We start from the raw sequence: 14,626 nt of genomic DNA, 5'->3' as shown, positions 1-14,626 counted from the left end.
TGCTTCCCAGTGAGCCACATGGAAAATGATCAAAAACAGACACAAATATATCACATGCGATTTTGAGATATATAAAAAATATATGTAAATTATTTCAAAGTCAGTTCTCATTGAGTCACAGATTAATCAAGATAATAGAAGGAACATAAATATATTACATACATGGACAGGTCATATGTCCATAGGAAAATATTGCAACTGTCTGCTCTTTTTGAGCCACATAAAGGAAATGTGTCAGCTGCTGTCAAGCAGTGGTTTAGATATCTGTGCTGTGTTGTCACACAGTCGGTTTGAAGCTTGTTGTGAGTACAGTTCTGCAGAATGCCTTTGTCAATTGAACAGGGAGTTTGTATTGTATGGATGCAAATCATTTAAAATGTTAAATGGGAAAAAGTTCTCAATAAACTATGCAGAGACTGCTGCTTCCACTAAAAGAGTAGTGCAGAAATTGATCTCTAAATTTAGAGCAATAGTTTCAGCTGCTAATGCCAAATATAACCATGTAAAGAAAGTTTATTCACTGGAAAATATTGAATATGTTCACAAGACGAGAGTAAGAAGTTCACGGATGTCCACTAGACCTCTATTCTCCCTACTATATATTACATGAACATAAGGCCACAACATGTAGAAGCTATTACATATGCGAGCATACTAAGTAAGAGTGATTTAAGTATTAAAACCTGTGGATTATGCACAACAACACTATTGTAGATGGTTACTCACTCAAGTTGCTGAAGGATATCTGGATAAAGAAAATTACTTCAACTCACACAAAGCACGGTTTCATCTTAGTGGGTTTTTGAACTCTCAAAACACATACTATTGGTCAACAGATAATCTCATAGAACTCTTTGAGATATCTTTGCACAATCTGAAAGTAAGCTGCTGTGTGCAGTTTCAGGCCAACAGGTTTTAGATCTCATTTTCTTCAACACCACCATGAACTCTCAATCTATGTAACAGAACTTTTGCAACCATTCATATCACAGCTGATGGAGGAAGAATGGGAGTATGCGGTTTTCCAGCAAGATGGCACTATGATGTGTACGTCACAGTTTTCAGTGCCATACATCCGTGAAGCTTTCAAGAAGACTATACAGTTTATGCTGGTTTATGGTCTCACGCTTCACCTGATCTGTGTACCTGTGATGTTTATCTGTGGGGTAACTGAAAAGGCAAAGTCTACAGTAATGACCTGTTGAAATTGAAGAGTTGAAGACAAACATTTCCATTGCGATATCGGAAATCACACCAAATGAATTTGACTTGTGCCTGTATGAGCCCAGTTGTTTTCTGCACCCTAAAACAAAACAAAACAAATACCAAATGAATAGACAAAAGTTGCCGGAAACATGAGACATGCTTAGTTGTGTCTCTGAGTTTATGGTGAATATTTTCAGGACCTTCTGTGCACTTCTGACCTTCTCCATGTTCAGTAAATTGTTTTTCATAATAATAATTTACTTCCTTGTACTTAACAATAAATGAGTGGCTTGTCTGTAGGTTGTTTATAAGAAGTAGGGCCTCTTGTTTTGGTCAGCCTGTATTATAGGAGACCATTTACAAGCTAAATATTTGAAATACAAGGTACCAAAAAGTAACGCAAGTCTGTATTTTTGAGGTGGCTAAAATTGTTAATACGTTAAAGGTACTCAATTTGTATCACATGTTCCACTGTAGAGGAACTACTTCCATTTCATGTTATAAGATGGTGCTTGACTGATGAAATATAGTTTAACCAGCTATACCTTCAACAGTGTGTCTCAAAATGAATATCACGGTTTTAAAACTTTGTAAAATTTATTACATTCAACATCCAGTTAAATGTAATACTATACATGAAAGAGCAATTTAAACAGTTTTGTTTGTATACACATATGCATACATGTGCACTATCTGCTGCGGGCTCCATAAGAAAGCACAAGCAGCAAAGGTGGCCTCTAGTGAAGGGAGAACTTTCTGTGTTTAACAGTGTTCAAGGGCTGAATCTGTTGTTACAGTGCAGCTTGCATTTCATGTTACACTGTGTGATCAAAAGTATCCTGAAAACATACATTTTTCACATTAGGTGCATCGCGCTGCCTCCTACTGCCAGGTACTCCATATCAGCGATCTCAGTAGTCATTAGACATTGTGAGAGAACAGATGGGTTGCTCCAAGGAACTCGTGGACTTCGAATGTGGTAACGTGATTGAGTGTCACTTGTGTCATACATCTGTACCCGAGATGTCAACACTCCTAAACATCCCTAGGTCCACAGTTTCAGATGTGATAGCGAAGTGGAAATGTGAAGGGGCATGTACAGCGCAAAAGCAAACAGGCCAACCTTGTCTGTTGACTGACAGAGACCACTGATGGTTGAAGAGGGTCATAATGTGTAATAGGGAGACATCTATCCAGACAATCACACAGGAATTTCAGACTGCATCAGGATTTGCTGCAAGTACTATGACAGTTAGGCAGGAGGTGAGAAAAATTGGATTTCATGGTCTTGCGGCTGCTCATAAGCCACACATCACACCGGTAAATGCCAAACGATGCCTCGATTGGTGTAAGGAGCATAAACATTGGACAATTGAACAGTGGAAAAACATTCTTTGGAGTGACGTATCACAGTATCCAAAGTGGGGATCTGATGGGAGGGAGTGGGTATGGCGAATGGCCGGTGAACATCATCTGCTAGTGTGTGTAGTGCCAAAAGTAAAATTCAGAGGTGGTGGTGTTGTGGTGTGGTCGAGTTTTTGATATAGGGGCTTGCACCCCATGTTTTGCATGACACTATCACAGCACAGGGCTACACTCATGTTTTAAGCACCTTCTTGCTTCCCACTGTCGAAGAGTGGTTTGGTGACGGCGGTTGCATCTTTCAACACTGTCGAGCACCTGGTCATAATGCACGGTCTGTGGTTGAGTGGTTACATGACAATAACATCCTTGTAATGGACTGGCCTGCAGAGTCCTGAACAGCTTTGGGATGTTTTGGAACGCTGACTTTGTGCCATGTCTCACTGACCGACACCTATACCTCTCCTCAATGCAGCACTCTGTGAAAAATCGGCTGCCGTAGATGGCATTAATTTGAAGACAGCAAATGTCTTTGCAAAGTGAAAGATATGAGACAATGAAGCGTAAGTGCAAAACATTTTGAATGAGTGAGAGAGACTTCCATGCATAGCCCCAAAAATTCAGTTTGGAAGGCTAGTGTGGAATCAGCAATTCCAACGAAGTCTGTGTGGAAACTATTAACAAGATACTTACATCTATAGCCTTATCATTTGCAGTTGTTACAAGCTCTATAGTTCTCAGACTGGGGTTTATGTGCAAACTTTGCAAATGAAATGTCATTGCATGAATGTGAGGATTTTCTGGGTGGAAATTTGAACTCACAGAAGGTGTGCATCTGGGGGGTCAGTTGTATGTGCACAAGATGGTACAGTTGCAACAAGACTCCCCTAAATTGAATGTGACTCTTGCCAGGACAGTAACTCTTGAGAGAACAGTAATTCTGGTAAGGACAGTTACATATATAGCTTTGTACATGATTTATTCAGTTGAAAAACTGAAAATGTTACTTTGAAATAAAAGCAGTAGAAATCATATTTTATTGTTGTATTGTTACTTTAGCATGTAACATGCTTCTGTAACAATGGCTAAACTCATCCAGTCCTGTATTAAACAGTTATGCTCATTTCATCTACATTTGGAATTACCCATTGCAAGTCTCTGCACCTTAATTTAACTTACAATTACTGATAATGGAAAACTTTTAGTTTTTGTTCTGCACAAAAGCTACCGATTGAAAAACACAGTACAATAAATATCAAAACTAATCCCACACACCTTTACATGAATTAACTAAATTACTCAAAAATTTATGTCCTATGAATTGAAGTAACACTTTCAACTCTTGATCATCGTTTTTAGCAAATTCTGCATACTATTTTATCAGCAACACAACTGTGCTTGGCTGCTCTGTGCTCAAGTCCAACAATGACTTTACATCCACTCTGACTTAGTATATGAGCAGTAGTGGTGCAGCATTTTTGACATTATACAGCAAAACACCACCACCTCCAGAAAAAAAGACACTTTCAGCCTCAGCCTTGTGGAATTCCTCTCTTTATTTTCATGGGTGTGACTTTTGATAGTTTCTTTTTACTAATTTTACCCTGTTGCTTAAGTATGATTGAAAAAAATGTAATGGTTTATCTACAATACCGTAATGTTCTAGTTTTTTTATCATTATTTCATGTGTGACTGAGTTGAAGACTTTTGTTAAATCTAACAGTGTAGCACAAGTGAGTTTCTTGTTTTCATATCCTTCATATACATTACTAAGGAGGCATTCAACTGCTTTGGTTGTCTATAGTTCAGATCGAAAGCCAAACTGGTTCTTGCTGAATAATTTATTACTTTCAAAATAATTGTAAATTTGTATATGTTTGCAGGTTCCTGTTACTTTTGATATAATGGGAACTATTGATATAGGTCTATAATTGTCTGGCATTTATTGACACCTTTCTTATAGATTGGGAGTGTAGGTGTCATTTTCAGACATTCGTCTAGTCTGCATATCATATACCATGCATTCAAAGCTTATTAATATATATATTGGACTGTCTTATGTATATGGGACATTGTAAATGACCATGCAGTTACCGTTTGTGATTTTTTTATTATTACAACAATGAGTAACACAAGATGTCTATAAATTGTTTGTAGTATTATTGATAAATAATATTTTGTATTTCTTTATGGTTAACTTTCTCATATATGAATCTCTATAATGCAACAGAGTGACTTACCTGACTTTATTTAGTTAGTTGCCTTTTACAATCCTGGCAACATTTTTGTTCTCCTGTCCCTTTTCTTTGAAAGTACTGAACATCTCAGTTTGTTGGACAGAGGTTCTGGTCTGTCTGGTGCCACAGTATTTATTCTCAGTATTTCTTCTAGAGTTCTCTTCACATTCCTTCATTGTTTAGGAATATTCAATGTATCAGTTAAGTTCCATGCCAATTCATGCAGAAATTTCCTTCGTGGCTTCTTTACGTCAGTGCTGGAAAGGGTAAAGAGAATTGTGCCATTTCTCCCACTTTGATTGAGAATGACACAGAAAACCTCCATAGGCCATCTTCTTGTTGCATGTGCAGTGGTGTAAGTTTTGCATAGCTGATCAAAAGTGTCAGTACCACCTTTTGTTTTATTGTATGAAATAATCATTTCAGGTTTTCCTGTTGTATTGTCGATGTTGTTTGAGTAGAGCATGGTAGACAGCAAGAGTACAACTTTATTCTTCCTTGGGACATATGACAGTAGCATCTTATTCACATCAGAGGCAAATTGAGTATTTCTTACATTTTGAAAACATAAGAATGATTGTGGTATTTCAGGTTCATTTTTTCTTACAGTTCCCAACATTGTCAAACCAAAGTTTTCAATCATTGTGTGATTAAGAGGAACTGACAAAAACCAGTTGTCAACAGATAGGTTCCTATTAGTGTTATGAATCGGTTCTGATAACTGGGACAGCTTCATTTTTTTTTCTGTTACTTCCTTGAGAATGCAGGGAATAGCATTTAGTACATACTAAGACATGCAATCATTAAACATCAAAATCTTAATTCCTTATTTGTCTGGTTTCAAAGACATGTTTATACTGAATGGATATCTGTCACATAAGCCCATTGGCTACTCATCTGTTATGCAGTAATCAAAAGGGGTTTATAGGGACTTTCAGTTGTCAATAAATTTAGTCCAGATGTCCCAAATGGGTGAAAGTGCTTGTGTAAGAGACAAACTCATCCAGTAGTTCATCTATAACCACTAATAACTACCATGCTTTAATTGGACTAGAAATAGACCTTGTTTGACCCTTTGGTCTTGGGAAATGAGTAACTAAATTTCTGGATTTAATTCTTCCTGTCTTAGATGGTACAGGTGAAGACCACTGAAAGCCATTCTTACCTAGAAGGATGGAAGGATGTTTGCATTGGAGGAACTACCATAGATATCATCATCATCTTCTCCACCCTCTTCCGTACCTAATAGTTCCTGTCTTTCAACAAAATCAGGATCTTCATCAGAATCTAGGCCTCCAAATGGATTGTTTTCCTGGTCCAGCTCGTCCATAAGTGTATTATGTATATCGTCATCTGTTATGAGTCATTTACTCATTGTCAGTGAAAAAAAAAATAATATAGGGCAACACTGAAAGGAAACAGTTATAAGTTATGCACAACATACATTTCAATATTGTATATTTACCAAGTTGTTATTTTCAGTATGCATAAATGAGCTACACAAAATGCGCACTGGGGTAATCATGACCCTACGGACGTTCAACAATCTTTACAGCTTTACACTACTGCAACAACAATGCAAATGTTTGAGTTAACATCGCATACGTGTAGGCAGTGTCACCAACTTAATATACACTATGTTTCGATAAACAGTTGCCAACACAGTCTTTGTAATACACAATAAAAATTACGCTAGGGTCCAGAGGATCCCAGTGTGCAGTGTGAGGGTTAACAAAGAAATGGGAAATTTGTCAGACACCAATAGCACACAACTAAAGCTAAAAGTAATCAACAGATTATCAGAAGGTCTCATAGCTGTTACTAGCATTGTCAATAAATATTTTACGAACATATAACAGATTTAGATAACACGACAAAACTGATCCCCTGCAGGAACTAAAGCTCTCCTCAGTGAACTCACGATCTCTATCTTACAACAGATCAAGACACACTGAAAGCAACAAAGAAATTACATAATTAAATGTCCACTGACTTAAATGGATTCTAATTTAAAAATTTAATGTTAACAACAATTGAAATGGCCAAAGGAATCTGCCACATAGTTTATTCATCTCTGACAAAAGGCAGTTTTGTGGATAGAATGATAATAGCCATAGACATATCACTATACAAAAATGGAGATCCAATGTGCTGTGTCAACTGCAAACCATTTTTCTCATTTTCTCAAAGTTCCTGAGAAAATAAAGTACTTCATATTTCTTCCATATTTTGAAGAGGAAAAGATTGGTGTCATAAATAACAGATGATCTGGACTGCAGAAAGGAAAATCAATAGTTTCAGCATATTTGAATGAGTAAATATCTTTCACAGGGATTAGATCAATGGCAAAATCCTTATGGTATATTTTGTGACTACTGTGTGACTTATCGAAAGCTTTTGACCTAGTTGATCATTACATTTCAATAAGGTGACTTCATTAGCATGGGGTTAGAAGAGCAGCTCTTAGTACAATTAAGACATACCTGCAAAATAGAAAACAGCAGAAACACAATTAGAACAATAACAATATTAACTTGGATTTTGACAAATTAGTCATTCTGTACCACAAGGCAGCATATTAGGATACCCAATGTTTCTGAGATAAATTTGCAGAGATAAACATACTTAGCTTTTAATACTGAAAGTGACATAATTCTTTCTGCAGGCATTACCACTAGCATAACCAGTGCTACAAATTTAGTTGATGCCGTAACAAAAAGCAAAATGATATTTGACTCAATCACTGAATGGCTTGGAATCAATAGATTCACTCTCAGTAGAGAGAAAACTAAAACAATACTGTTTGGGAACAACAGAAGAACACTACAGGAGTAATCTCAGTAACAGGTATGAATAGTACACATCTGCTTCAAAAAGCACAATTCTTATGCCTCACCATGGATAACAGTTCACTGTGGAAAGACCGAATTGGTATCACAACACAAATGGAGCTCAGCTAAATTTGTTCTCGAGAATATTAAAAAGCTAGTAACAGATGGTGCTATGTGAATGCTGTATTTTTCATATCTTGATGCCATCATGACGTATGGAATTGAAATATGAGGTCAGTCAAGTGATGCAAAAGAAATATTCAAACTGAAAAATGTAACCATTAGAACAACGACTAATGCAAGATGATCAAACAGCTGTAGGCCAGTTAAAAAAATTAAAATTTTAACTTTCTGCAATATTTATGTACTCAAAATAGTATTGTTTCCAGAGGAACATAAAAACAAGTTCAATAAAAGTGAAGTTGTACATAACCATTCTAGCAGAAACTGTATAAATTTAAGGGTTCTTTCACATAACATGGCTTAGCTTCAAAAGAAGCCAATAAAACTGTACAGTTCATTTCATGTTCCCAATACCAGCTTGGGAGCGATGTGTAAGCAAAAATAAAACTGTTGCTTGTAAGAATACCTTTCTATTTTGTCAATGAATACATACCATATGCAAAAAAAAAAAAATTGGAAATAGGCACACAGTGTAGTATGAAACATAACAGCTATGGCGTTACTGCTTCTTTAAGTTTTGTTACCAGCAGTTTCTGTCACATTAATTAATAGAACAGCTAATAGCAAGTCAACAACAATCCTAAGGATCGCCAAATGTGGGCAATATCAGTAATGCTACACTTTGGAAAAAGTGACCATGATGTAAAGCTATAGAATATATTCCTTATACCTCAATTGATAGTGTTTATTTTATTTCTTTGTTGTGTGGCATACATTAATATTCTTAAACAATTTAATTACAAATTGACACACACTGAATATCATCGATAGCCTCCTCTGTTGCAGCAAGGAAGTCAATGAAGGTTCCCTTGTGAGCTCAAACTGGCCATTCTTCCACCATGCGCTGGGTTGTTGTATTCACATATCTATTTTCATTGTGAATGAGACTACTCTGCAACAAAATTAATATGTTATGTAATGACATTTTATTTTACAATTTGCTCAGCATTATTTAATGTACAAAATTTATTGTAATTCTTTAATTTTCTGTTTCTCACTGTTGTGTTATTGTAGCAAAGTGTACATAAGACCCTTGAGGAATCACTGTTGTACTCCCAATTTTGCTTGAAGTATCGATGTGGCATCCATGCCATTCAGTTTAGTAAATGAATTCTAAAAGGCACACATTGTGCCAACTTTGAACAGTTTACCTGGAAATAAGTAAGACAGAAACTCAAGACTGTGTGTGGCATGAATTAATTTGGGCATTACTATCTACTTGTCAGTATTTGTAACGCAAGAACTTCTGTTTATTCTTGTTTTCTACAGCAACAGGTAAGGTCAACTCTTTGAAGCAGATGACACATGTTAAGTACTTGATCCCAGCCAAAGAACTTTTTACAGGAAAACTTCCCAGATAAAACTAAAATGTGCATTTGAGATGGGCAGTAAATTCAAGATACGTTCTTATGTATTTCGAATTGAAATAAAATGTGTGTAAATAGACTGCACAGTAGATAAAAATATCTAATTATGTATGAAGCTATAGTGTTTAAAGTCACTTCCATGATAATTAACTAGAATATGTGATTGTTGTTGCGTAAAACTGACGTATGAACTATGTACTTGGATCTGATCCATATATCTACATCCAAAGCAGCTAAATAAATTAACACAAATGGTTTATAGTTTCATTTTTCCTACACTGTATGGATGACACAAATGTTAGCCATCACAACTGGAATTCTTATGTCTGTTTCCAGATTATTCCTGAAATACAATCAGTTTCTCTGTAACAGTGGAGTGATGTAGCCTTCATATGTTATTTATAGGCCTGAAAAAGTAAGGGTGCTGATGATCTCACCATTTAGCTCCAAAAAACACCAGTCACATCACATTGAAAGTTAAGTTAGGACCTGAAAACTTACTTTCTATCCAAATGGTACATTTCTCAGTATGGGTTCTTTGACAAAAGTCTATCTACTTGTCCCCTCCACAGCACCTAGAAGTATATAACATGAGTTGTGAAACACACACTATACAGCCTATTTACCTCATCTATTGAGGCTTTTCTTTCTAAATACCTAATAATGCCAAAAATGACAACAGTTTTTTTTTCCTTCCGTAGGCCTGAATTTTTCACCGATAAAGGTTCTCACACAGTCAATTTTATTATTCAATACTTATATTGACCACCTGAGAGTGGTTTTGACACTTTAACATCAGCTCCTGCTCAGTATACTTCGGAGTATATTGTTCCATGTAAAGGCGGTACTGTGTAACACACAGCAACACCTGCTGGGTCTTGGTGATGGGCAGACATGCAGACAACAAAATACAACATCACCATGTGAATGAATACTTCACCGAAGAAAGATGATAGCAATCGTCTGCTCAAGTGCATTCAGGGCAGTAGTTTGATTTATGTCGAGAACAAGCTGAGGTGGTCCAGAGGCAGCATGACTATACCAAATCAAGTGCCTGGGCACCAACCGCATCACACAACATTTCGAGGCCTTTTTGGGAGTTTGTGTGATCATGGGTCCTTTCAGACAGATTAACATACAGGGAGGCAGTGGAATGTGTGTACAGCAGATTGGGATGTCTGGGTTCTACGGGATACTGAGACAAACCGTAATACAAGCTCCAGGCAAGTGGCCCACCAACACCGTTTAAACCAAAGTACAATTATGTGTATCCTGCATGATAACTGCTATTATCCCTAACACCTGCAGTGAGTGCAAGGATTGTCAACAGTGGATTTCCCTCTATGGGAAGGATTTGGTTGATGGTTGTTGCATCAGATCACCACAATTATGGGATTTCCTTGAGCAGTCCTCTTTACTGAAGTAGCAGCCTTTACCAGAAGTGGCATCATTAATTAATCTACATAGTCACAATGTGTGGGCTACGGAAAATTCTCGGTGAATTGTTTAAGTGGTTCAACAGCAATGATTGAGAATCATCATTGGAGAAGGGATTCTTGGTGACCACATACTTGGACCAGTTTTTATTTCTCAATGCCTCAACTGAGGAATGTACCTGGACTTTCTGAAAAATGTCTGGCTGGGCTGCTTGAGAATGTGCCTTTAGCTATATGACAGGTTCTGTAGTTTCCACATTACAGTTTGCCGACATCTGCACAGCATCTTCCCCAGACACTGAATGGGACACGGAGGCCTCATAGTGTTGCCTACTAGAAATGGTTCAAATGGCTCTGAGCACTATGGGACTTAACATCTGTGGTCATCAGTCCCATAGAACTTAGAACTACTTAAACCTAACTAACCTAAGGAAATCACACACATCCATGCCCGAGGCAGGATTCGAACTTGCGACCGTAGTGGTCACGTGGTTCCAGACTGAAGTGCCTAGAACCGTGTGGCCACACTGGCCGGCTGCCTACTAGATCACTGGACTTAAACCTCCTGGATTTTTACCCCTGGGGGTATCTGAAAATCATTGTGTATGCTGCACTAGCAGACCCCGTCGAGCAGCATGTTCACGACACTTGCGACACGATTTGAAGAGAGCCCAGAACGTGCGAAAGAGTGTGGCAGGATACAGTGTGCCATGTGAATTCACACACTGCACCCCATGGAGGCCATTTTGAACACCTGTTGTGATGTGGATGTTGTCCAGCTCAGTACTGTGTTCCAGAAGGAAATCTTGTCATTACAGGCACACCGTCAATTGTAGGACATGACGTTCATAGAAGCTTTTTTCCTCCAGTTCCAGTCAGGAATCCATCCATGCAGTTTGTCAGTTTTATTATTGTCCATCCTGTATACTGCAGAAATACATGACAGCACGGCCTACGGTACCGATCCTCTACAACAGCGGCCATCGAACTTTACTGCTCGAGAGCCAGTGTAGGTACTGTGGGGCAATCATCAGGGCTGCATATGTACCAGTCTTATTATTAATTGGTACCCTACAGAAATTAGTAGGTTATGAGCTCCCAGTAGACTAGCTGCAGCAGAGGCTCGATAAGTTGGGGGCTGGCAGCTTACTGTTGAAAGTCAGCACCGTTCGGAAATGTTTGTATCTACTGTTCTTGTTTCAGATTGTGCTTGACAGAGAATTGTTGCATTGATTGAGTGTTGGATAATTAATTGATTAATAACAGTAATTGTTATATTTAAATGCATTATGCAATATGAGAGAAGATCACACATGTTTACTGAATTATTTGAATTAATTTTCTTTCTTCTCACTGCATTGCATTGCATTGCAAAAGCCTCATTTACTTTCATATTCGTAGTTACAATTATGTACACATTTACAAATCCATGTTTCTTACATTTGAAATTTATACCATAGCAACTCATTGGTATGAGCAGCACACATCCTTGAGCTTTGAGTACTGGATGGCAACAAAACATTCTCCCTCTCTCATCTTCCCCTGAGGTAAGAGGCCGACTTTACTAAGCCCGTGCTCGAATTTACAAACATTAATTAAAATTAAGCACATATTAAAATAACACACACTCTCTCTCTGAGTATTTTTATTTGTTGCAGAGAGAAAACTGCACTGTTAATTAGATGTTATCACTAGTTGACGTTGTAGGATTTGGCTGTTAACTGCTATACACATACTATTATAAAATACGACTGAGAACTACAGGCCACATTAATACTTATTCAGGCCACATGCCGCTTGCAGGCCGCAGTTTGAGGAACACTGCTGTACAATAATGTATTCTCCTCCTTTCAAAATTATATTATAGACTGTTCAAGCATTCTGGAAAACGAAACCCGATGGTTATATGAACAATATATTTTCAATGTATACAAGGTGTTCCAAAATTCACCAATTCTTTGAAACATTCCTCATTTATCCTTCAGAAGTTTTGATAATCATCTGGCTCTGCTGCAATTCTCTAAGCTTTTTGGTATGGCTGTGTGTAGAATGCCTTCCAAGTTATTTTTTGCCCATCACCGCTTAATCTTGTTTATACTTTTTGCAGCATGTAGTGACTGCACTCACAATACATGGGAGTTCTACACCATCAAGTGCTGGCATGTTTGTTACATAGAGAATTCTAGCTGACTTATTGTCAGTCATAAATATTGCACAATAATAGTTTTCCAGTCTTGTCCTCACGCCTTTAGAAAGTATTATGTAATGGAAATGGCTTCATCACTTTTTGTTCTTTATGTATGTATGCTCAATGCAGACTGCTGCTTTGTATGTGAATTGTAAAACATAAATCAGTTTTCACTTGTAAATATCTGACATTATACCAGAAAATCATCAGTGATACCAAGGAAGCCTTGGTAAATGAGAAACTGATATGGCAGAAAGTTTGTACTTACTGTAGTGTGACTGAGTTTCAATCATACATGTCTCTGACAACATGTAGACCACACTGATGCTGCTTAGCCACCTCTTTGTGGATGTGGAAGCACAGAAGAAGTAAACACCCGTTCTTTGGATGCGACAGTCGAGGACGACAATCCGATAGGTTTATTCGGTGTCGGGTGGCGTTAACATTTCTCTTCTAACACCTGTGCCAATGCTCCTGGTGACAAGAGACTACTGGCTACACAAGGAACTCTTTCTTTTCCCAGATGCACATAATATGTAATAACTGATACAATATATTGATACATGTAAACAGATGAATCGGGGTAGAACTGAGATAGAGGAAAGTTTTTTTTCATCATTGCATATACGTGTATACTCAAACTGAAATTTACAATATACTCGCAATTGTAAATGTGTACTGAATGTACAGCTATCAGAGGATGAATACATAAAAATGTATATCTGAATTTGTATGCTAATTTATACAAGTTAATACAGTTAACTATAACTGACTCACCTCAGACCTATGTAGCAAGAATATTGATAGTACTTCTATCATTAATTTAAATCAATGAGTTACCAGTTTTGCACTTTGTACCTCCCATTATGGTTCTATCTCTGAATTTTGTTTTAACTGGCCCAACACAGTAGCAGATACAGTACCCCATAATTTTGAACCTTTGCCTTAGTGAGATATGTATACCTCTCAAGGCAATTGACTAAGATTTTTGAATCCAACCTAATTAAACCAGATAGAAAGGTGCTAAGAAATTAAAGATTAAAAACTAAGTAGATAGCTGTAGAGAAAGAGAACTAAAAGGCAATAAAAGAAAAGAAAATCTGAGCTTTTTTGTGGGAGAACACTCGGAGGAAAAAATATCCAAGATGAGATGCCTCCCCCCCCCCCCCCCCCGCTCCCCCCTCGCCGTCTATACCATCTCATGCTATGTGTCAGCATCGAAACTTTCTTCCCGAGAAACATCAATCCTGATGCATCACCACATTCTGTTGCCGGCGTGTGCAAATGCCGCTAATTGAAACACATTGTGCAATGTTGTCACATTCCATTCCATCCAGTTTTGCCACATAGGAATTGATCTTTCATGTGCAGACAATGTGGCTCTGCCCAGAATGGCAGTCATGTGATTGACATGATCTGGCGACATCTCCCAGCAACAGCACAAACTAGTGTCACTGTTTTCTTACATTTCCATGAAATAGAGCTACATGTAGAGCTAGTGTTTAGTCCTGTAAATTGGAATGCAGCATTTAGGAAGTAATTAACAGCAATTCTGTGAACTCTTCTGTTACTATATCTGTCATTTGATACAGTGTATGTACTACGATACTGGAATTCTGAGCTCTGTTCCCCTGCTTGCAGAAAAATAATAAGGAATCAATTATTGGTTTGCCTTTTTGCATCTACACAACTGTTTGTATACTTGCAAAAAGGTGGACCCATCATTAACTCATTATTGTATGTACTGCAGTGTGTAATTGTAATATTTCATTCCCACATGTAGAGAGTGTGATGTGTTTTTCCTTATGATTATGTT

The 14,626-nt window shown here is 37.5% G+C and overlaps 1 long non-coding RNA gene across 1 annotated transcript in view; it reads right to left on the bottom strand.

Annotated features, from left to right (window-relative positions):
* Positions 1 to 13,279, bottom strand: part of LOC126427001 (uncharacterized) — a 174,579-nt gene extending 161,300 nt beyond the window's left edge. The window contains exon 1 of the long non-coding RNA XR_007576486.1: positions 13,079 to 13,279. This is a non-coding gene — a long non-coding RNA (uncharacterized LOC126427001). The remainder of the gene's footprint in view (positions 1 to 13,078) is intronic.
* Between the last annotated feature and the right edge of the window lie 1,347 nt (positions 13,280 to 14,626).

This window comes from Schistocerca serialis, chromosome 11 (assembly GCF_023864345.2).
Source record: "Schistocerca serialis cubense isolate TAMUIC-IGC-003099 chromosome 11, iqSchSeri2.2, whole genome shotgun sequence".
Taxonomy (NCBI): Eukaryota; Metazoa; Arthropoda; class Insecta; order Orthoptera; family Acrididae; genus Schistocerca; species Schistocerca serialis.
Note: the sequence above shows the minus strand (reverse complement) of the source record. Positions and strands in the feature narration are given on the sequence as shown.